The sequence below is a fragment of the Apodemus sylvaticus genome, chromosome 3, assembly GCF_947179515.1.
Source record: "Apodemus sylvaticus chromosome 3, mApoSyl1.1, whole genome shotgun sequence".
Classification (NCBI taxonomy): Eukaryota; Metazoa; Chordata; class Mammalia; order Rodentia; family Muridae; genus Apodemus; species Apodemus sylvaticus.
The window spans coordinates 34792754-34816244 of record NC_067474.1 but is presented as its reverse complement, the minus strand read 5'-3'; positions in this window follow the sequence as shown (position 1 = coordinate 34816244).

The following is a 23491-nucleotide window of genomic DNA, read 5'->3' as shown; positions in this document are numbered from 1 at the left end:
GTTCCTAAAAACTCTACTTGAGAACTCCTACAGCTGATAAACAACTTCAGCAAAGTGGCTGGCTACAAAATCAACGCAAGCAAATCAGTAGCCTTTATATATTCAAAGGATAAGAAGACTGAGAAAGAAATTAGGGAAATGACCCCCTTCACAATAGCTACAAACAGCATAAAGTATCTTGGGGTGACTCTAACCAAACAAGTCAAAGACCTATATGACAAGAACTTCAGATCTCTGAAGAAGGAAATCGAAGAAGATCTCAGAAAAATGGAAAAACCTTACATGCTCGTGGATTGGCAGGATTAATATAGTTAAAATGGCCATCTTGCCAAAGGCAATCTACAGATTCAATGCTATTCCCATAAAAATCCCAACTCAGTTCTTCATAGAGCTAGAAAGAGCAATTCTCAAATTCAGCTGGAATAACAAAAAACCCAGGATAGCTAAAACTATTCTCAACAGTAATAGAACTTCAGGGGGATTCAATATCCCAGACTTTAAACTCTACTACAGAGCAATTGTGATAAAAACTGCATGATATTGGTACAATATCAGGCAAGCGGATCAATGGAATAGGATTGAAGACCCAGAAATGAACCAACACACCTATGGTCACTTGGTCTTCGACAAAGGAGCTGAAAGCATCCAGTGGAAAAAAGATAGTGTTTTCAACAAATGGTGCTGGTTCAATTGGAGGTCAGCATGCAGAAGAATGCGCATCGATCCATCCTTATCTCTTTGTACCAAGCTAAACTCCAAATGGATCAAGGACCTCCACATAAAACCTGACACACTGAAACTAATTGAAAAGAAACTGGGAAAGACTCTGGAGGACATGGGCACAGGGAAAAAGTTCCTGAATAGAATACCAATAGCTTATGCTCTAAGATCAAGAATTGACAAATGGGACCTCATAAAACTACAGTTTCTGTAAGGCAAAGGACACTGTCAAAAGGACAAAATGTCAACCAACAGACTGGGAAAGGATCTTCACCAACTCTAAATCTGACAGAGGGCTAATATCTAATATATACAAAGAACTCAAGAAAGTAGAACCCAGAGAACCAAATAACCCCATTAAAAAGTGGGGTACGGAGCTAAACAAAGAATTTTCACATGAAGAACTTCGGAGAGCTGAGAAACACCTTAAGAAATGTTCAACATCACTAATCATTAGGGAAATGCAAATCAAAACAACCCTGAGACTTCACCTCACACCAGTTAGAATGGCTAAGGTCAAAAATTCAGGAGACAGCAGGTGTTGGCGAGGATGTGGAGAAAGAGGAACACTCCTCCACTGCTGGTGGGATTGCAAGATGGTGCAACCACTTTGGAAATCAGTCTGGCGGTTCCTCAGAAAACTGGGCATGTCACTTTCTGAGGACCCTGTTATACCACTACTGGGCATATATCCAGAGGATTCTTCAGCATGCAATAAGGACACATGCTCCACTATGTTCATCACCATTCTTTAAACCTTACACCAAAAATGCTTTTTTTTTCAAAGAATTCTTTATAGGGCATTTATGTTTTACTGTATAATAAAGTGTCTAGGTACAATATAAACTAAGGGAAAAGATTGTGATACTTTTATGTAATGACTACTATGTTTCATAGAAGGAATTTGAAGAGCTGTGGAGTTTGATATCCTGCTTTGGTACGCCACAGATTCTGAGAGGTGATTGTTTCTTCTGTGTACATATCAAGTGCTCATCTGACAAAACATAATACCATACTTATGTCTAAGCCTGTATAAATAGCTAAATAAATTATGTATGTATTATACATGTATGTACATATGTATGTATGTATCTATCCAAGTATTTATCTACCTGTGGTTAACTAATCACGCAGACAATTCCTCAGAGTGAATTACATCAGTTGGTCCACATTCATCCTCACTCTGCTCTATATAGCATCTATAATATACAGTGCATAATTACATTAAGATATAATCACAATTTAATTGTTAATCAAGTATAACTTAAGGAAGAAAATAACACTTAATATACAGCATACACAAGGAATCTGTTTTCCATGTGAATATGAACAGTTATATAATGAAACAGAACACTGAAATTTTTATTTTGGGATGTGATAGTGGCAGCAATTCTTTTGCAGGTGTCACTGACAGTATGTTATAGTCATCACCATGCATGTACTCTGCATGTTTCTCATTGTATACTTGTAGAGATTCTCTCTCTTCAAGCCCCATGACTGAAATATGTGTGTGTTCACTGCAGGAAGCACCCTGTATGCTGATTTGATTCTCGTTTCTTGCTTCTGAAATTGTGCTTATTCTCCATGTTTTCAGTAGTGTCCTTTCTCCAGCATTATCTCCCCGTTATAAGAGACTAATTACTAGTTTTACTTGTTCGTGTAATTGTCCAGAGGAGCCATCCCTTGCCCATATCGGTGTGTGAACTAACATTTTATGATCAATAGACAAAAATCTTTTCTGAATCTAGTAATTTAGCAGATCACTGGCTTATAGCAAGTCAAAAGCTATGAATGGTCTCAAAATAGCATCTCAGCACCACTCCATCTTATAATATCAACTCTGATGATGCAAATGTATTTTAAATGTAGCTTGATTCATGACTCTTTGTTTTGTAGAAACATTAAAAAACTTCATTAAAGTTCTTCCATATTGGAACACTAATTTGGGCTAACCTAAATCTCTGTTCCGGAGCCATAGTCAGTTAAAATGGCTCCAGAACAAACTCTATCTTATTCTGTTTTGAAATAATAAAGACATATTCTGATTTTACATGTATACACAATTCCTAGTCCAGATTAGATATCATTCAGATAAAAAAGCTTAGGGACTGGGCTGAACCTGAGCTGGTTCCTCACTATCTTCTGCACTCGATTAATAGCTTTGCTCCATTTTCCTTGAGTTTCTTTTCTGTTTGGATATTCAAGTAGTTTGTACTGCTTTGATTCTAGTTGTTGGAAGTGGCTTTGTGAGTCACCATGTATGCTTTTCCTTTTTCCAGTGTCTTCTCTATAGGTTCTTGACTAGTTTCTACTGTGAGACTGTGTGTGTGTGTGTGTGTGCATATATGTATTTGTGTGTGTATATGTGTGTGTATGTGTGTGTGTGTGTATGTGAGTGTGTGTGTGTGTTGTGTAGAATGTTGCCCAAAGACTATTTTTAAAATAATGGCATATACTGATGACAGTAATTGTTATCCTTATTAGCTGGTCAGTGCTGGGGAGCACTGGCACCTAACCATTCTAGCCTAACCAGTGTGCTGAAATACCATGGAGAGGACCTGTATTAAAATTCTCTGGAATAATATATAGTACATTTTTAGAATGATTTATAGGTTTCAGTCCAGCTAATCTGGCAATGGCTGTCTGTAAATGGAAATTCAAGAATCCAGTGGTTGTTCAGCTTGATGCTGTATAGCTCAGCTGGTCTTCAGTATATGCTAGAATCCAAAAAAGTAATCTCTACATTAGTCAATGAAGGATGGACTTGTTAGCAAGAGAGAGGGCAATCAGACAAAGCGTAAAAACTTCCTTCTTCCATGTCCTAATGTATGTTTCCAGCAGAAGGTGTGGCCCAGATTAAAGTAATGTGTCTTCCTACCTCAAAATGAACATTAGAATTCTTTCTTTTTGCTTCAAGTGAAGCAAATATCCCTGAATGATGTGCTATCCACTTTTGGATTTTAATTAATTCCAGATGTAGTCAAGTGGACAGCCAAGAATAACCATCACAGTACCTGTTTCAAAAAAAAATGAGCGAGATAGTTCCTGAGGTAAATCACTCTTATTGACCTAGGGATATCATATACCAATGAACACATGTGCATGTTTATACACACCTGGATGAACACACACACACACACACACACACACACACACACACACACACAAACTGTAATTTACTCTTTGCTTTGTTTTTGGTTGTTATGTAAGTGTGTGTTATTACTGTTGTGTGTATAGCTTGACATTATGAGACCAATAATTTATGGCCTTTGCCTGTTCTTTTTATCATGGTCCCAAATATTCTTCAATTAGGAGATATTTGCATTAAAGTCACTGGTTTAGAAGATGAAAGAGGCTTCTGATATGTGTGCAAGTATTAACTAGTGTCTAATACTCAACCTTTCATATCAAAGTGCCTGGTATTATTTGCATTCATAGTGTCATTATGAATTTAAAGAGGCCCCTCAGTGTTTCTTTATGAGATAAACTGATAATAGTGAGTCATGTCTTAGAGATATCATTTTTCACTGGGAATACATTTTTTACATGGCAGAATAATTAAAAGCCTCAGTGAATTACCGAGGGTTTGTGTCACCGCCATCCAGCTGCCATACAGCTCTGCCTGCAGCCGATCACGATGCCTCTTTTCTCTTCCTCTCTCCTTCCCTCTTTCTTCTTCCCTCTCTCCCTTTGCCCTTTTACATTGCCTCTCTATCTTCTTTTCTATTTTTGATATTTCTTATTACATTTCTATTACACATGCATAAATCTTCATATAGTCCATTAAAGGAAAATATCAAAGCAACAAAGCCTTTGTCATGACATGCTTACTCCCAGACTTTTTCCATTTTGCTCATTGACAAAAATCATGAAAAAAAAAGGCTTACAATCATAACTGAATCTTCATTCCTTAGTAGTCTAAAGAATTGCTACTGAGTTTAACAGTCTCTGACACTCAAAGAGCTCTCTATTAAACCTCGTCTTAACAGCACAACTTGTTGGCTAATGGGGTCCAATAGACACCCCCCCCAAATCACATGCCAATGTTATTAGCTTCTCTCCAAAATTGACAGTAAGTTCTTTTGCTGAAGATTCCACATACTTGAGTCATAGAATGTGGAGAAATTATGCTAGAAGTTTCATCCAACTGGCTAGCTTTTATAGTGCTGGAAGAGGCTACCAGATCAGAAAAGTAGTCATCAATTTTATGCAGTTGTGAATCCTAACAGCTACAATAACAAATGACCTGGCAAGACATGCCCACTGATGCAATAGCTGCACATATATAATGAGAGTAACCAACCATTTACTTGCTAGATTTGAGGTACGATTAGCAGGATTAAACCTATACTTAGTACTATTATTAGGGTTAAAGCCATATGACTAGATAGCTCACAGGCTATATTGGAAAACATACTATTACTATTCCAGCATCATTGGTAAAGTAAAATATTCAGTATGCTTCCAAAACAGTAATGAAAACACCAATTCAGCCACAAATCCTTTGACCTACAATGATGTCCTACCTGGAAAATATGCTAGGGCAATGGTGGGATAAAGCTTATGAGACTTTCTAGCTAAGATCTTACTTGAGCTTTGTTTAGCCATCATTAAAGAGCTTCCTCCTGAAGCAGATGGGAACAAATACAAAGACGCATATCCAGAGATTATGTAGAAAGGGGAGTCTTTGGATACACAGCTCTAAATGGGATATCTCCTTCAAATTCTTCCCTCAAGTCTCAGGGAACCGCAAGGAAGAGGAGACAGAAAGAGGGTAAGAGCCAGAGGAGATAAAGGACACCAAGAAAACAAGGCCTTCTAAATCAACATTAATTAAAGTTTGTATGAACTCATAGACACTGAAGTAGCATGCACAGGGTCTGCACAGGTCTTTATCCAGTCGTCTGCATACATATTATAACTTCCATCATGAAGAACTTTTAAACACCATTTTAAAGAATTTAGTGCATGGACATTGAACTTATTTTATTTCTACCCTGCCTCCTCTAATTATTCCCATGTTCTGTCAAAACATCTGAAATCAGTGGCTTTTTAAATAATATATCTGGAGTACATTTACCATTGTTCATGTGTATGTGTCTTCAAAGCTGAATACTTAGAATTGTATATTTTATCAAGGGTATTTTCCCTGGAAAACATAGGTTCTCACTCTTCCAGCAGTCATTAGTTGTCTACAGTTCCTCATCTAGGGTGGGACCATATGAGATATTCCTTATGTACTTTGGCATGTTAACTGACTGGTTTTGTTATTGTGCAGGTCTTCTTTGGGTAACCAAGTCATATGTAGAAGACATTTTCTCAGCAGATCTTCTGTGCCTCTTGCTTTTACAATCTTTATGATTTTCGTTCCATAGTATTCCCTGAGCCTCAAGTGCTGAGGTTGTATTGTGTATGTATTAAGTGTATATTAACACTCCACAGTCACGTGTTCTCTACATTTTGACCAATTGTGCTTATCTTTGATGGATTCAACCATAAAAGCTTCTTCAGTGGGAGTGGTGGTAAGAGACATATTTATTTGTATGTTTAGTGTGCATTTGGGAATTATATTAGGTTAGAAAAGTGGCAGTACTGGGAGGGAATCCCATGGTTAGAGGTAGTCCCACATTTAGAGGTGAAGCTGCCATCATCTTTGCTCCTGTGACAGAGCAGACAGGTGCAGACAGGTACACAGAGATCACCTGAGTAGATCTCTAGGACATAGCCTGCCAAGGCCCTACCTGCACCCAGGAGCTGGGTGGCACTGCCACAGCCGTTTGTGTACCTAGTCTGCTAGGGGATATCTGCTCTGCAAGGAGTTCCAAGATTAGAGGTGAGGCCACTATCTTCATTCCAGCAAATGAGCACGCTGTTACAGCCATGAACTCAATGAACACCAAAGTGAAAGATCATTTGGGACTCAATCTGCCAGGGCCTCACTTGTACCCAGGAGCTGGGCAGCCCCACAGCAATCTGTGCCAGGGGAAAGCTGGTTACCCAGGGGTGCTGAGATAGGCTTGCAGGCACACAGGAGGGTCAAGCACCAGTCAGTCACAGCAGGACTAATACCAGAGATAACCAGAAACCGCAAAAGGCAAACATAGGAACATTATTCACAGAAATCAAGGCAATATGGTACCATCTGAATCTAATTCTCCCACAACAGCAAGTCCTGGATATCCTAACATACCAGAAAAGCAAGATTTGGATATAAAATCATAGCTCATGATGCTGATGGAGGGCTTCAAGAAGGACATAAATAACTCCCTTAAAGAAATACAGGAGGACACAAGCAAACAGGGAGAAACCCTTAAAGAGCTACAGGAAAACAACAAAACAGATGAAGGAATTGAACAAAACCATCCAGGATCTAAAAATGGAGGTAGAAACAATAAAGAAATCACAAAGGGAAACAACTCTGGACATAGAAAACCTAGGAAAGAAATCAAGAGTCATGGACACAAGTATCAACAGCAGAATACAAGAGACAGAAGAAAGAATCTCGATGCAGAAGATACCAGAGAAAGCATTAATATAACAGTCAAAGAAAAGGAAAATACAAAATGGTCCTGAGCCAAAACATCCAGGAAATCCAGGAAAAAAATGAGAAGACCAAACCTAAGGATAATAGGTATAGAAGAGAGTGAAGATTTCCAACTTAAAGGGCCAGTAAATGTCTTCAACAAAATTATAGAAAAAACTTCCCTAACCTAAAGAGAGAGAAGCCCATGAACATAGAAGAAGCCTACAGAACTCCAAATAGATTTGACTAGAAAAGAAATTCTTCCCTTCACATAATAATTAAAACACCAAATGTATTAAACAAAGAAAGAATATTAAAAGCAGTAAGGGAAAATGGTCAAGTAACATACAAAGGTAGACCTATCAGAATCACACTGGACTTCTCACCAGAGACTATGAAAGCCAGAAGAGCCTGGACAGATGTCATACAGACCCCAGAGGAACACAAATGCCAACCCAAATTGCTATATCCAGCAAATCTCTCAATTACCATAGATAGAGAAATCAAGGTATTCCATGACAAAAACAAATTTATATAGTATCTTTCCACAAATCCAGCCCTTCAAAAGATAATGAATGGAAAACACCAACAAAAGGAGGGAAACTACACACTGGGTAAAGCAAGATATTAATCTTTTTTCTACAAACCCAAAGAAGGTAACCTCACAAACATAAAAATTACATCAAAAATAGCAGGAAGCAACAATCACTATTCCTTAATATGGCTTATAATCAATGGACTCAATTCCCCAATAAAAAGAGATAGACTCAGCACCACATCTACAGGTCCTGGAAGAGGCAGGTGGGGCTTCCGGGCGGCCAGCCGGAGAGGTCTGTGTGCTCCTGTGAATCCAGTGGGCCCCAGCAGGAGCCTTCAGGCACCTGCTTTGGGGTCTGAACAGCCTGGGCCACAGCACTCGGTCTCCAGGAAGTGCAGGGGACCTGGTGTGCACCCAGAGGCTGTCTGGGAGCTCACAGCACAGCTCGTTCCAGTTTAGGCTTCAGCCCTCAGACCTCTCCTCTTCCAGATCCAGATCAGCCTGAGCAGCAGCCCCACATCTACAGGTCCTGAAAGAGGCAGGTGGGGCTTCCGGGCGGCCAGCAGGAGAGGTCAGTGTGCTCCAGTGAATCCAGCAGGCCCCAGCAGGAGCCTTCAGGTGTCTGCTTCAGGGTCCGAACAGCCTGGACAACAACACCCTGTCTCCAGGCAGTGCAGGAGGTAAGCTGTGCACCAGAGGCCACCTGGGAAGGGGCAGCTTGCACTGGTGAGTCCAGCATTGACAACACTAACTAACACCAGTGAGAACTAGATGGCAAAAGGCAGACGCAGGAACGTCACTAACAGAAATCAAGGCAATATGGCAACACCTGAACCCAATTCTCCTTTACCAGCATGTCCTGGATACCCCATCACACCAGTAAAACAAGATTTGGATTTAAAATCACTGGTCATGATGCTGGTACAGGAACACATGAAGGACATACTTAAAGAAATTCAGGAGAAAATGGATCAAAAGTTAGAAGCCCTTGCAAAGGAAACACAAAAATCATTGAAAGAAATCCAGGAGAATACAAAAGCCAATAATGAGGAAACACAAAAAACACTTAAAGAAATACAGGAGAACTTTGGTCAACAGGCTGCGGTCATGAAAGAGGAAACACAAAAATCTCTTAAAGAATTACAGGAAAGCACAAACAAGCAAGTGAAGGAGCTAAGCAAAACAATCGAGGATCTAAAATCAGAAATAGAAACAACTAAGAAAACTCAAAGGGAGACAACTTTGGAGATAGAAAGCCTTGGGAAGAAATCAGTGGACATAGATGCAAATATCAACAACAGAATACAAGAGATAGAAGAAAGAATCTCAGACGCTGAAGATACCATAGAAACCATGGACTCAACAGTTAAAGAAAATGCAAAAAGCAAAAAGTTTGTAACCCAAAATATCCAGGAAATCCAGGACACAATGAGAAGACCAAACCTAAGGATTATAGGCATAGATGAGAGTGAAGATTTACAGCTTAAAGGGCCAGCAAATATCTTCAATAAAATTATGGAAGAAAACTTCCCTAACCTAAAGAGAGAGATGCCCATGAATATACAAGAAGCCTACAGAACTCCAAACAGACTGGACCAGAACAGAAATACTTCCCGTCACATAATAATCAAAACACCAAATGTACTAAACAAAGAAAGAATATTAAAGACAGTAAGAGAAAAAGGCCAAGTAACATATAAAGGAAGACCTATCAGAATCACAGCAGACTTTTCACCTGAGACTATGAATGCTAGAAGATCCTGGGCTGATCTCATGCAGACTCTAAGAGAACACAAATGCCAACCAAAACTACTATATCCAGCAAAAATCTCAATCACCGTAGATGGAGAAACAAAGATATTCCATGACAAAACCAAGTTTACCCAATATCTATCCACAAACCCAGCCCTACAAAGGATAATAGGAGGAAAACACCAATACAGAGAGGGAAACTTCACCCTGGAAAAAAGCAAGATAGTAACCTTTCATCAAACCCAAAAGAAGTTAACCAATCAAATTTAAAAAATAATGTCAAAAATGACAGGAAGTAACAATCACTATTCCTTAATATCTCTTAACATCAATGGACTCAATGCCCCAATAAAAAGACATAGACTAACTGACTGGATATGTAAACAGGACCCAACATTTTCCTGCTTACAGAAAACACACCTCAGGGTCAAAGACAAACACTACCTTAGAGTAAAAGGCTGGAAGACAATTTTACAAGCAAATGGTCGCAGGAAACAAGCTGGAGTAGCCATTTTAATATCAGATAAAATTGACTTTCAACCCAAAGTCATCAAAAGAGACCCTGAGGGACACTTCTTGCTGGTCAAAGGAAAAATACAACAAGAAGAACTCTCAATCCTGAACATCTATGCTCCAAATGCAAGGGCACCCTCTTTCGTAAAAGAAACTTTATTAAAGCTCAAAGCACACATTGCACCTAACACAATAATTGTGGGTGACTTCAACACCGCACTTTCCTCAATGGACCGATCATGAAAACAGAAAATAAACAGGTACATAATGAAATTAATTGAAGCTTTGGACCAATTAGATTTAACAGATATATATAGAACATTCTATCCTAAAGGAAAAGAATATACCTTTTTCTCAGCACCTCATGGTACCTTCTCCAAAGTCGACCATATAATTGGTCACAAGACAGACCTCAACAAATATAAGAAGATCGAACTAATCCCATGCCTCCTATCAGATCACTATGGAGTAAAAGTGGTCTTCAATAGCAACAAAAACAGCAGAAAACCCACATACACGTGGAAATTGAACAATATTCTACTCAATGATACCTTGGTCAAGGAAGAAATAAAGAAAGAAATTAAAGACTTTTTAGAACACAATGAAAATGAAGACACAACATACCCAAATCTATGGGACACAATGAAAGCAGTGCTAAGAGGAAAACTCATAGCCCTGAGTGCCTCCAAAAAGAAAATGGAGAGAGCATACATTACCAGCTTAATGACACACCTCAAAGCCCTGGAACAAAAAGAAGCTATTTCACCAAGGAGGAGTAGAAGGCAATAAATCATCAAACGCAGGGCTGAAATCAATCAAGTAGAAACAAAAAAGAACCATATAAAGAATCAACAAAACCAGGAGCTGGTTCTTCGAGAAAATCAACAGGATAGATAAACCGTTAGCCAGACTGACCAAAGGGCACAGAGAAAGTATCCGAATTAACAAACTTAGAAATGAAAAGGGAGATATAACAACAGAAACTGAGGAAATCCAAAAAATCATCAGATCCTACTACAAGAGCCTGTACTCAACACAACTGGAGAACCTGGAGGAAATGGACAATTTCCTTGACAGATACCAAATACCAAAATTAAATTAGGACCAAATAGACCATCTAAACAGTCTCATAATGCCTAAAGAAATTGAAGGAGTCATAGAAAGTCTTCCAACCAAAAAAAGCACAGGACCAGATGGTTTCAGTGCAGAATTCTATCAGACCTTCAAAGAAGAGTTAACACCAATACTCTTCAAATTATTCCACAAAATAGAAACAGAAGGAACACTACCCAATTCCTTCTATGAAGCCACAATTACGCTGATACCAAAACCACACAAAGATCCAACAAAGAAAGAGAACTTCAGACCAATTTCCCTCATGAACATCGATGCAAAAATACTCAATAAAATTCTTGCCAACCGAATCCAAGAACACATCAAAACGATCATCCACCATGATCAAGTAGGATTTATCCCGGGAATGCAGGGTTGGTTCAATATACGGAAATCCATCAATGCAATCCACTACATAAACAAACTCAAAGAAAAAACCACATGATCATTTCATTGGATGCTGAAAAAGCATTTGACAAAATTCAGCATCCTTTCATGCTTAAAGTCTTGGAAAGAACAGGAATTCGAGGCCCATACCTAAACATAGTAAAAGCAATATACAGCAAACCGGTAGCCAGCATCAAACTAAATGGAGAGAAACTTGAAGCAATTTCACTAAAATCAGGGACTAGACAGGGCTGCCCCCTTTCTCCTTATCTTTTCAATATTGTACTTGAGGTACTAACTCAGGCAATTCGACAACATAAGGAGGTCAAAGGGATACAAATTGGAAAGGAAGAAGTCAAACTATCATTATTTGCAGATGACATGATAGTCTACCTAAGTGCCCCAAAAACTCCACTAGAGAACCCCTACAGCTGATAAACAACTTCAGCAAAGTGGCAGGTTATAAAGTCAACTCAAGCAAATCAGTGGCCTTCCTATACTCAAAGGATAAGCAGGCTGAGAAAGAAATTAGTTTCTTCAAAATAGCCACAAATAGTATAAAGTATCTCGGGGTGACTCTTACCAAACATGTGAAAGATCTGTAGGACAAGAACTTCAAGATCTGTAGGACAAGACTCTGAAGAAGGAAATGGAAGAAGACCTCAAAAATGGGAAAACCTCCCATGCTCATGGATCGGTAGAATCAATATAGATAAAATGGTCATTTTGCCAAAAGTAATCTACAGATTCAATGCAATACCCATCAAAATCCCAACTCAATTCTTAACAGAGTTAGGAAGAGCAATTATCAAATTCATCTGGAATAACAAAAAACCCAGGATAGCTAAAACTATTCTCAGCAACAAAAGAAATTCTGGGGGAATCAGTATCCCTGACCTCAAGCAATACTACAGAGCAATAGTGTTAAAAACTGCATGGTATTGATACAGTGACAGGCAGGAGGATCAATGGAACAGGATTGAAGATCCAGAAATGAACCCACAAACCTATGGCCACTTGATCCTCGACAAAGAGGCTGAAAATATCCAATGGAAAAAAAGATAGCCTTTTCAACAAATGGTGCTGGTTCAACTAGAGGTCAGCATGCAGAAGAATGCGAATTGATCCATCCTTGTCTCCTTGTACCAAGCTCAAATCCAAATGTATCAAGGACCTCCACATAAAGTCAGACACTCTGAGGTTAATAGAAAAGAAACTGGGGAAGACCCTTGAGGACATCGGTACAGGGAGAAAGTTTCTGAACAGAACACCAATGGCGTATGCTCTAAGAGCAAGAATTGACAAGTGGGACCTCATAAAATTACAAAGTTTCTGTAAGGCAAAGGACACCATCAAGAGGGCAAATCGGCAACCAACAAATTGGGAAAAGATCTTCACCAATCCTACATCAGATAGAGGGCTAATATCCAATATATATAAAGAACTCAAGAAGTTCGACTCCAGAAAACCAAACAACCCTATTAAAAAATGGGGTACAGAGTTAAACAAAGAATTCTCACCTGAAGAACTTCGGATGGCGGAGAAGCATCTTAAAAAATGCTCAACTTCATTAGTCATTAGGGAAATGCAAATCAAAACAAGCCTAAGATTTCATCTTACACCAGTCAGAATGGCTAAGATTAAAAATTCAGGAGACAGCAGGTGTTGGAGAGGATGTAGAGAAAGAGGAACACTCCTCCACTGCTGGTGGGGTTGCAAGTTGGTACAACCACTCTGGAAATCAGTCTGGCGGTTCCTCCGAAAACTGGGCACCTCACTTCCAGAAGATCCTGCTATACCACTCCTGGGCATATACCCAGAAGACTCCCCACCATGTAATAAGGATACATGTTCTACTATGTTCTTAGCAGCCCTATTTATAATTGCCAGATGCTAGAAAGAACCCAGGTATCCCTCAACAGAAGAGTGGATGCAAAAAATGTGGTATATCTACACAATGGAGCACTATTCAGCCATTAGAAACAATGAATTCATGAAATTCTTAGGCAAATGGATGGAGCTAGAGAATATCATACTAAGTGAGGTAACCCAGACTCAAAAGGTGAATCATGGTATGCACTCACTAATAAGTGGATATTAACCTAGAAAACTGGAATACCCAAAACATAATCCACACATCAAATGAGGTACAAGAAGAAAGGAGGAGTGGCCCCTGGTTCTGGAAAGACTCAGTGAAACAGTATTCGGCAAAACCAGAACGGGGAAGTGGGAAGGGGTGGGTGGGAGGACAGGGGAAGAGAAGGGGGCTTACAGGACTTTCGGGGAGTGGGGAGGCTAGAAAAGGGGAAATCACTTGAAATGTAAATAAATTATATCGAATAAAAAAAAGAAAAGGAAAAAAAAAGACCTATTTACTCATATATCCTCTTATCTTTACAATAAACAATTACTCACACTCACATGCATGCAAGCACACACACACACACACACACCTACCAACCTTGAATCCTCCCAGTCAGCCACTTACAAATAAAATGATTAAATATTTGTGTAAAAAAAAATGGAGTACTATTCAGCCATTAGAAACAATGAATTCATGAAATTCTTAGGCAAATGGATGGAGCTAGAGAACATCATACTAAGTGAGGTAACCCAGACTCAAAAGGTGAATCATGGTATGCACTCACTAATAAGTGGTTATTAACCTAGAAAACTGGAATACCCAAAACATAATCCACATATCAAATGAGGTACAAGAAGAAAGGAGGAGTGGCCCCTGGTTCTGGAAAGACTCATTGAAACAGTATTCAGCAAAACCAGAACGAGGAAGTGGGAAGTGGTGGGTGGGAGGACAGGGGAAGAGAAGGGGGCTTACGGGACTTTTGGGGAGTAGGGGGGCTAGAAAAGGGGAAATCATTTGAAATGTAAATAAATTATATCGAATTAAAAAATATTAAAAAAAAATTCCGGAGATAGCAGGTGTTGGAGAGGGTGTGGAGAAAGAGGAACACTCCTCCACTGCTGGTGGGGTTGCAAATTGGTACAACCACTCTGGAAATCAGTCTGGCGGTTCTTCCAAAAACTGGGCACCTCACTTCCAGAAGATCCTGCTATACCACTCCTGGGCATATACCCAGAGGATTCCCCACCATGTAATAAGGATACATGCTCTACTATGTTCATAGCAGCCCTATTTATAATTGCCAGATGCTGGAAAGAACCCAGGTATCCCTCAACAGAAGAGTGGATGCAAAAAATGTGGTATATCTACACAATGGAGTACTATTCAGCCATTAGAAACAATGAATTCATGAAATTCTTAGGCAAATGGATGGAGCTAGAGAACATCATACTAAGTGAGGTAACCCAGACTCAAAAGGCGAATCATGGTATGCACTCACTAATAAGTGGATATTAACCTAGAAACCTGGATTACCCAAAACATAGTCTACACATCAAATGAGGTACAAGAAGAAAGGAAGAGTGGCCCCTTGTTCTGGAAAGACTCAATGAAGCTGTATTCAGCAAAACCAGAATGGGGAAGTGGGTAGGGGTGGGTGGGAGGACAGGGGGAGAGCAGGGGGCTTATGGGACTTTTTGGGAGTGGGGGGGCTAGGAAAGGGGAAATCATTTGAAATGTAAATAAAAAATATACCGAATAAAAAAAAATTAAAAAAAAAAAAGAGATAGACTAACAGACTGGTTACATAGTACCCAACATTTTCCTGCATACTGGAAACGCATCTCAGTGTCAAAGACAAACACTACCTCAGAGTAAAAGGCTGGAAAACAGTTTCCAAGCAAATGGTCTCAGGAAACAAGCTGGATTAGCCATTCTAACACACAATAAAATAGACTTTCAAATAATAGTCATCAAAAAAGACACAGAAGGACACTTTATACTCATCAAAGGAAAAATCTACCAAGAAGAACTCTCAATTCTGAACATGCTCCAAATACAAGGGCACCCTCATTCATAAAAGAAACCTTACTGAAGCTTAAAGCACACATTGCAACCCACACAGTAATTGTGGGTGACTTCAAAACCCCACTATCCTCACTGGACAGATCAGGGAAACCCTAAATAGAGAAACAGTAAAACTAACAGAAGTTTTGGACCAAATGGATTTAATAGATATCTATAGAACCTTTCCTCCTAAACCAAAAGAATATACCTTCTTCTCAGCATCTCAAGGTATCTTCTCCAAAATTGACTCTATAATTGATCACAAAACAGATCTCAACAGATATAAGAAGATCAAACTAATTCCATGCCTCCTATCAGATCACTGTGAAGTAAGGGTAGTCTTCAATAGCAACAAAACAACAGAAAGTCCACATACACATGGAAACTGAACAATGCTCTACTCAATGATAACTTGGTCAAGGAAGAAATAAGAAAAGAAATCAAAGACTTCTTAGAATTTAATGAAAATGAAGGCACAACATATCCAAATTTATGGGGCACAATGAAAGCAGTGCTAAGAGGAAAATTCATAGCTCTGAGTGCCTCCAAAAAGAAGCTGGAGAGAGCATATACTAGCAGTTTAACAGCACACCAGGAAGCTTTAGAACAGAAACAAGCTAATGCACTCAAGAGGAGTATAAGCCAGGATATCATCAAACTCAGGGCTGAAATCAACCAAGTGGAAACAAAGAGAACAATACAAAGAATCAACAAAACCAGGAACTGGTTCTTTGAGAAAATCAACAAAATAGATAAACATTTAGCTAGACTAACCAGAGGGCACAGAGAGAGTATCCAAATTAACAAAATCAGAAATGAAAAGGGAGAAATAACAACAGAAACTGAGGAAATTAAAAAAAACGTATGAGATCTGACTACAAAAGCCTATACTCAACACAACAGGAAAATCTGGATGAAATGGACAATTTCTTAGACAGATACCAACTACCAAAGTTTAATCAGGATTAGATAGACCATCTAAACAGTCCCATAACCCCTAAAGGAATACAAGTGATCATTGACTGTCTCCCAACCAAAAAAAGCTCAGGAGCAGATGATTTTAGTGCAGAATTCTATCAGACCTTCAAAGAAGAAGTAACAGCAATACTCTTCAAACTATTCCACAAAATAGAAAAAGAAGGAACACTTCCAGACTCATTCTATGAAGCCACAATTTCGCTGATACCAAAACCACACAAAGATGCAACAAAGAAAGAAGAACTTTAGACCACTTTCCCTTATGCATATCAATGCAAAAATACTCAATACAATTCATGCCAACTGAATCCAAAGAACACATCAAAAAGATTATTCATCATGATCAAGTAGGCTTCATCCCAGAGATGCAGGGATGGTTCAGTATACAGAAATCCATCAATGTAATCCACTACATAAACAAACTCAAAGAAAAAAAAACCTACATGGTCATTTCATTAGATGCTGAAAAAACATTTGACAAAATTTAGCATCCTTTTATATAAAGGCCTTGGAAGAACAGGAATTCAAGGCCCATACCTAAACACAGTAAAAGCAATATACAGCAAACCAGTAGCCAACATCAAACTAAATGGAGAGAAACTTGAAGCAATCCCACTGAAATCAGCGACTAGACAAGGCTGCCCTCTCTCCCCATATTTATTCAGTATAGTACTTGAAGTTCTAGCTAGAGCAATTAGACAAAGAAGGGAGGTCAAAGGGATCCAAGTTGGAAAGGAGGAAGTCAAATTATCACTATTTGCAGATGATATGTTAGTATATTAAGTGACCCATAACACTCCACCAGAGAACTCCTACAGCTGCTGATAAACAACTTCAGCAAAGTGGCCAGATATAAAATTAACTCAAGCAAACTAGTAAGCTTGTTATACTCAAAGGATAATCAGGCTGAGAAAGAAATTAGGAAAATTACGCTGTTTTCAATAGCCACAAACAATGTAATGTATCTTGCTGTGACTCTAACCAAACAAGTGAAATATCTGTATGACAAGAACGTCAAGTTCCTGAAGAAAGAAATTGAAGAAGACCTCAGAAAATGGAAAAATCTTCCATGTTCATGGATTGGCAGGATTAATATAGTAAAATTGGCCAACTTGCTTATACAGATATAGCAATATACAGATTCAATGCAATCCCCATAAAAATCCCAACTCAGTTTTTCATAGAGTTAGAAAGAGCGATTCTCAAATTCATCTGGAATAACAAAAATCCTAGGATAGCTAAAACTATTCTCAACAGTAAAAGAACTTCTGGGGGAATCAGTATCCCCAACCTTGAGCAGTACTACAGAGCAATAGTTTTAAATAACTGCATGGTATTGGTACAGTGACAGGTAGGTAGATCAATGGAATAGGATTGAAGACCCAGAAATGAAGCCACACACCTATGGTCACCTGATCTTTCACAACAGAGCTAAAAACATTTAATGGAAAAAAGATAGCCTTTTTCAACAAATGGTGCTGGTTCAATTGGAGGTCAGCATGCAGAAGAATGCAAATCTATCCACTCTATCTCCTTGTACTAAGTTCAAGTCCAAGTGGATCAAGGACCTCCACATAAAACTCTACACACTGAAACTAATAGAAAAGAAACTAGGTAAGATCCTTGAGCATATGGGCTCTGGGGAAAATTCCTAAACCGAACACCAATAACTTATGCTCTAAGATCAAGAATTGACAAATGGGACCTGATAAAACTACGAAGTTTCTGTTAGGCAAAGGACACTGTCAATAGGACAAAATGGCAACCAACAATTTGGGCAAAGGTTTTTTCCAAACCTACATCCGACAGTTGGTTAATATCCAATATATACAAAGAACTCAAGAAGTTAGACTCCAGAGAACCAAATAATCCTATTAAAAAGTGGGGAACAGTGCTAAAAAAGAACTACAGTATTTTCACCTGAGGAATACCGAATGGCTGAGAAGCACCTAAATGTTCAACATCTTTAGTCATCAGCGAAATACAAAGCAAAGCAACCCTGAGATTTCACCTCAAACTAGTCAGCATGGCTATGACCAAAACCTCAGGAGAAAACAGGTGCTGGCAAGGATGTGGAGAAAGAGGAATACTCCTCCACTTCTGGTGGAATTGCAATCTGGTTAAATCACTCTGGAAATCAGTCTGGAAGAACACACATGGTATGCTCTCACTAATAAGTGGATATTTGCTCAGAAGCTTGGAATACTCCAGACACAATTCACATATCAAATGATATCCAAGAAGAAGGAAGGAGAGCCCCCTGGTCCTGGAACGGCTCAGTGCAGCAGTGTAGGGGAATACCAGGACAGGAAAGCAGGAGATGGTTGATTGGGAAACCAGGGGTGGGGAGAGGGCTTATGGGACTTCTGGGGATGGTGGAACCAGGAAAGGGGAAATCATTTGAAATGTAAATAAAGAATATATCTAATAAAAAAAAAGCTCATAGATTTGAATTCTTAGCCATTAGGGAGTGTTACTCCTTAGGAATAGAAGGTATGGCCCTGTTGTAGATAGTATGTCACTGGGATGTGCTTTAAAGTTTCAGAAGCTCTAGCCAAGCTCTGAGTTTCTCACTCTTTCTCTTGTTTCCTTGGGATCAAGATGGAGAATTTTTAGCTTCCTTTCCAGCTCCATGTCAGCCTATGTGCCACTATGATTTCCACCATGACAATGAACTAAATGTTTGAATGTAAGAAAGTTACAATTAAGTACTGTCTTTTTTAAATAAGAGTTGCTATAGTCATGTGTCTCTTTACAGCAATAGAATATGGACTAAGACAATATATTTGTCTTTCCGGTCTATTTGTTTGCATAGCTTTTGTAATATGTATACTGGTCATTTTACCCCCCCCTGTGTGTGTGTGTGTGTGTGTGTGTGTGTGTGTGTGTTTGTGTGTGTGTGTGTGTTCATCTTTCTGCAAACAACATTTTTTGCTTTTTTTTGAGTGGTCTATGTCTTTATATTTCCTTTGCCAAACCCACATAGAAGTATCACCTTTGACTCTCACATGATTTAGAACTTTTTATTCAATTACCAATCCAGTTTATAATTCCATGACTTAAAGAATAATTTATTTCATTTATTAACTTTTGGTCTGTTTTTGTTTCATGACTTAGATTTTTCAAGATCCTGTTTTAAAAATTTTGAATCACTTTTATTTTCAGTTTTTAAATATAATTTAGTATAAAAATATTTTTTTGTTTTTATGAACTTTTTTTATTTACATTGCAAATGATTTCCCCTTTTCTGGGTCCCCACTCCCCGCAAGTCCCATAAGCCCTCTTCCGTCCCCCTATTCTTCCATCCACCCCTTCCCACTTCCCTATTCTGGAATTCCCCTATACTCTTGCACTGAGTCTTTCCAGAACCAGGGGCCACTCCTCCATTCTTTTTGGACATCATTTAATTTGTGGATTATGTCCTATGTATTCAAAGTTTCTAGGCTAATATCCACTTATCAGTGAGTGCATACCATGATTCACCTTTTGAGTCTGGGTTACCTCACTTAGAATGATGTTCTCCAGCTCCATCCATTTGCCTAAGAATTTCATGAATTCATTATATTTTAAAATTTCAATTACTTTTTAAGCATATTTTATTTCTTAGGTGAGATTTTCTTTCATTTATTACAAATTCTCAGGAAAGATATAGAAAGTTTTGTGCTCCCAAATGCAGTCTTCCCACTATATCTCAGCATTCTCTTTTGTCTGTTCATTACTTTTAATTTTCATAGTTGTACTTACTACGGAGAAATAAAATAAAAGGAGTGGGAGCTGGCATCACCTTGTTAGATCAGGTTCACATGCACAATGTGCAGAGGTCTGTGCTGAGTTTACCTAATAAATGCCTGCTTCAGATGGCAACACCCTATTGATGCAGACACTACACACTTTGATTAGAGGTTGCAAAATCCAAACTATTACTGATCTGTAAAGTTCCGGTCTTAGGGTTCTATTGTTGTGAAAAGACACTATGATCATGTAAAAACTTTTATAAAAGAAAGAATTTACTTCATATTTGCTTACAATTTCAGAACTTTAGTCCATTATCATCATGGTTGTGGGTATGATGTCAGGCAGGCAGACATGGTACTGTAGAGTAGCTGAGAGTTCAGCATCTGGAGCTGTAGGTTGCAGGTAGAGAGAGAGACAGACAGAGAGAGAGAGAGAGAGAGAGAGAGAGAGAGGAGAGACAGAGACACAGAGACACAGAGACACAGAGAGAGACACAGAGAGAGAGAGACTTGGTTTTTAAAACCCTAAAGCTTACTCCCAGTGACATACTTGCTCCAACAAGGCTAACACCCACTCATACAGGATCTAACCCCCGTAACTAGTGCCACTCTATGAATCTTTGGAGGTCATTTATATTCAAACCACCACACTTCCTCTCTGCTGGCTAGTGTTTATAGAGGAGAAGGTATTTGATGAGTTTCACTTTGAAAAAAAAGTCTTTAACAAGTTGAAGCAGCTGTCACCCTGCATGTTACAATACAGACATGCCCACTACAATAGTGCTTTAAAATAGTTTTCTTCCTGGATTTGAAGTCTCTAACAAAGTGTTTTTGGTTACTTTATATTGCCAATATAAAACACTGAGCAAAATGAATTGGTGTAAGAGTTACAAGTAATAACCCTTCCTGAAAGGAATTCAGAGAAAGAACAAAAAGCAGGAACCTGGTGCCAGGAACCAAATCAGAAGCCATGGGAGAACATCTGCTTACCGGCTTGCTCTCAAATAGCTTTCTCAGCCTGCTTTTTTATGCGTCCTATAGCCAACTGTCTATGAATGATTCTTTTTGCACTAGGTTGGGTCCATCTATATTAATCATGAAATATCCTACAGATTTGCCCACAGGCCAATATGATGGAGGCAATTCCTCAATTGAGGATCTGTCTTCCCAGATGACTCGAGTTTGTAACAAGTAGACAAAAATCTAGCTAACACATCAATGTTATAAAAGCCATAATCAATTGCCTGGAAGATGACTGTCGGGTGGAGCTGCCTGTATGTTGGAGAGGGCACTTTAGAGATGTGACTTCCATGATCATTTTTGATGCTGCACTTGGCTATACAACTACCTTTGTGTTAATCTTTCTATCATAAGTAACCCCTCTCTAATGTTCCTGTAAGTAGAGCCAATGCATTCATTTGTTCAGTCAGTGTAATTGTTTCTTTGATCTATCATCAATACTCTATCAGAGATGAGCAGATATTTGTTCATATATCCCAAAGTATAGCCTCACACACAATTTGTGATTTATGTATAAGGACATTTTATCAGTGTTTCAACCTCCTTTTCTATCTACAAACTTGTTAATATACCTCAAAAACTCTGTTCTTAAAGACAAAATTCTATGGATAAGAAAGAATATAGTCCCTGATTTTAGTGAGATTGCTTCAAGTTTCTCTCCATTTAGTTTGATGTTGGCTAATGGTTTGCTGTATATTGTTTTTATTATGTTTAGGTATGGGCCTTGAATTCCTGTTTTTTCCAAGACTTTTAGCATGAAAGGATGCTAAATTTTGTCAAAAGCTTTTTCAGCATTGAATGAAATGACCATGTGGGGTTTTTTTTGAGTTTGTTTATGTAGTGGATTGCATTGATGGATTTCTGTATATTGAACCATTCCTGCATCCCTGGAATGAAGCCTACTTGATCATGGTGAATGATCATTTTGATGTGTTCTTGGATTCAGTTGGCAAGAATTTTATTGAGTATTTTTGCATTGATATTCATTAGGGAAATTGGTCTGAAGTTCTCTTCTTTGTTGGATCTTTGTGTGGTTTTAGTATCAGCGTAATTGTGGCTTCATAGAATGAGTTGGGTAGTTCCTTCTGTTTCTATCTTGTGGAATAGTTTGAAGAGTATTGGTGTTAGGTCTTCTTTGAAGGTCTGATAAAATGCTGCACTAAAACCATCTGGTTCTGTGCTCTTTTTGGTTGGAAGACTTTCAATGACCACTTCTATTTCTTTAGGGGTTATGGGACTGTTTAGATGATCTATTTGATCCTGAGGACCCTATTATTCCATTCCTGGGCATATACCCAGAGGATTCCCTGGCATGCAATAAGGACACGTGCTCTACTATGTTCATAGCAGCCTTATTTATAATAGCCAGAAGCTGGAAAGAACCTAGATGTCCCTCAATGGAGGAATGGATACAGAAAATGTGGTATATTTACACAATGGAATACTACTCAGCAATTAAAAACAATGAATATATGAAATTTTTAGGCAAATGGTTGGAACTGGAAAATATCATCCTAAGTGAGGTAACCCAATCACAAAAAAATACACATGGAATGCAATCACTGATAAGTGGATATTAGCCCAGAAGTTCTGAATACTCAAGACACAATTAGCATATCAAATGATTCCCAAGAAGAAGGAAGGTGAGGGCCCTGGTCTTGGAAATGGTTGATGCAGCATTGTAGGGTATTACCAGGATAGAGAAATGGGAGGGGGGTGATTGGGGAATGAGTGGAGGGCAGAGGGCTTATGAGACTTATGGGGTGGTGGTGGGGAAACAGGAAAGGGGAAATCATTTGGATGTAAATAAAGAATATAGAAAATAATAAATAAATAAATAAATAAACACAAAAGAAAGAATAATATATCAGTACACACTTTCCCTATTATCTGAAGTAAGTGACAGGCAGGGTGTTATCAAACATGGAGGTTACATCCTATGTCCTAAGTCAGCTCTAGCCACCTATTCTCAATAAGCCATTCAAAAGAGCCAGATTGCAAGAAGAAACCAGAAAAGGGAGATCCAGTCATTATACCCACGGTGAGAATAAGAACCAAAAGATCTAGTGAATCCTACGTGAGCCCATTTTTTGGAATCCTGAAGTGAAAGTAAGGTTTGAGTAGAGGGTCAAGGAAATACATATTTAGGTGGTATTGATCAAGAGGTGGTCCTATCTACTGTTATCCCGTCAGAATTGGGGTTTAAGTCTCATTCTGTAATGTTGTATGATATATTATTAGAACTGTGTGAAATTTCTTTCAGGGAAACAAGGTCCCCCCTGGCT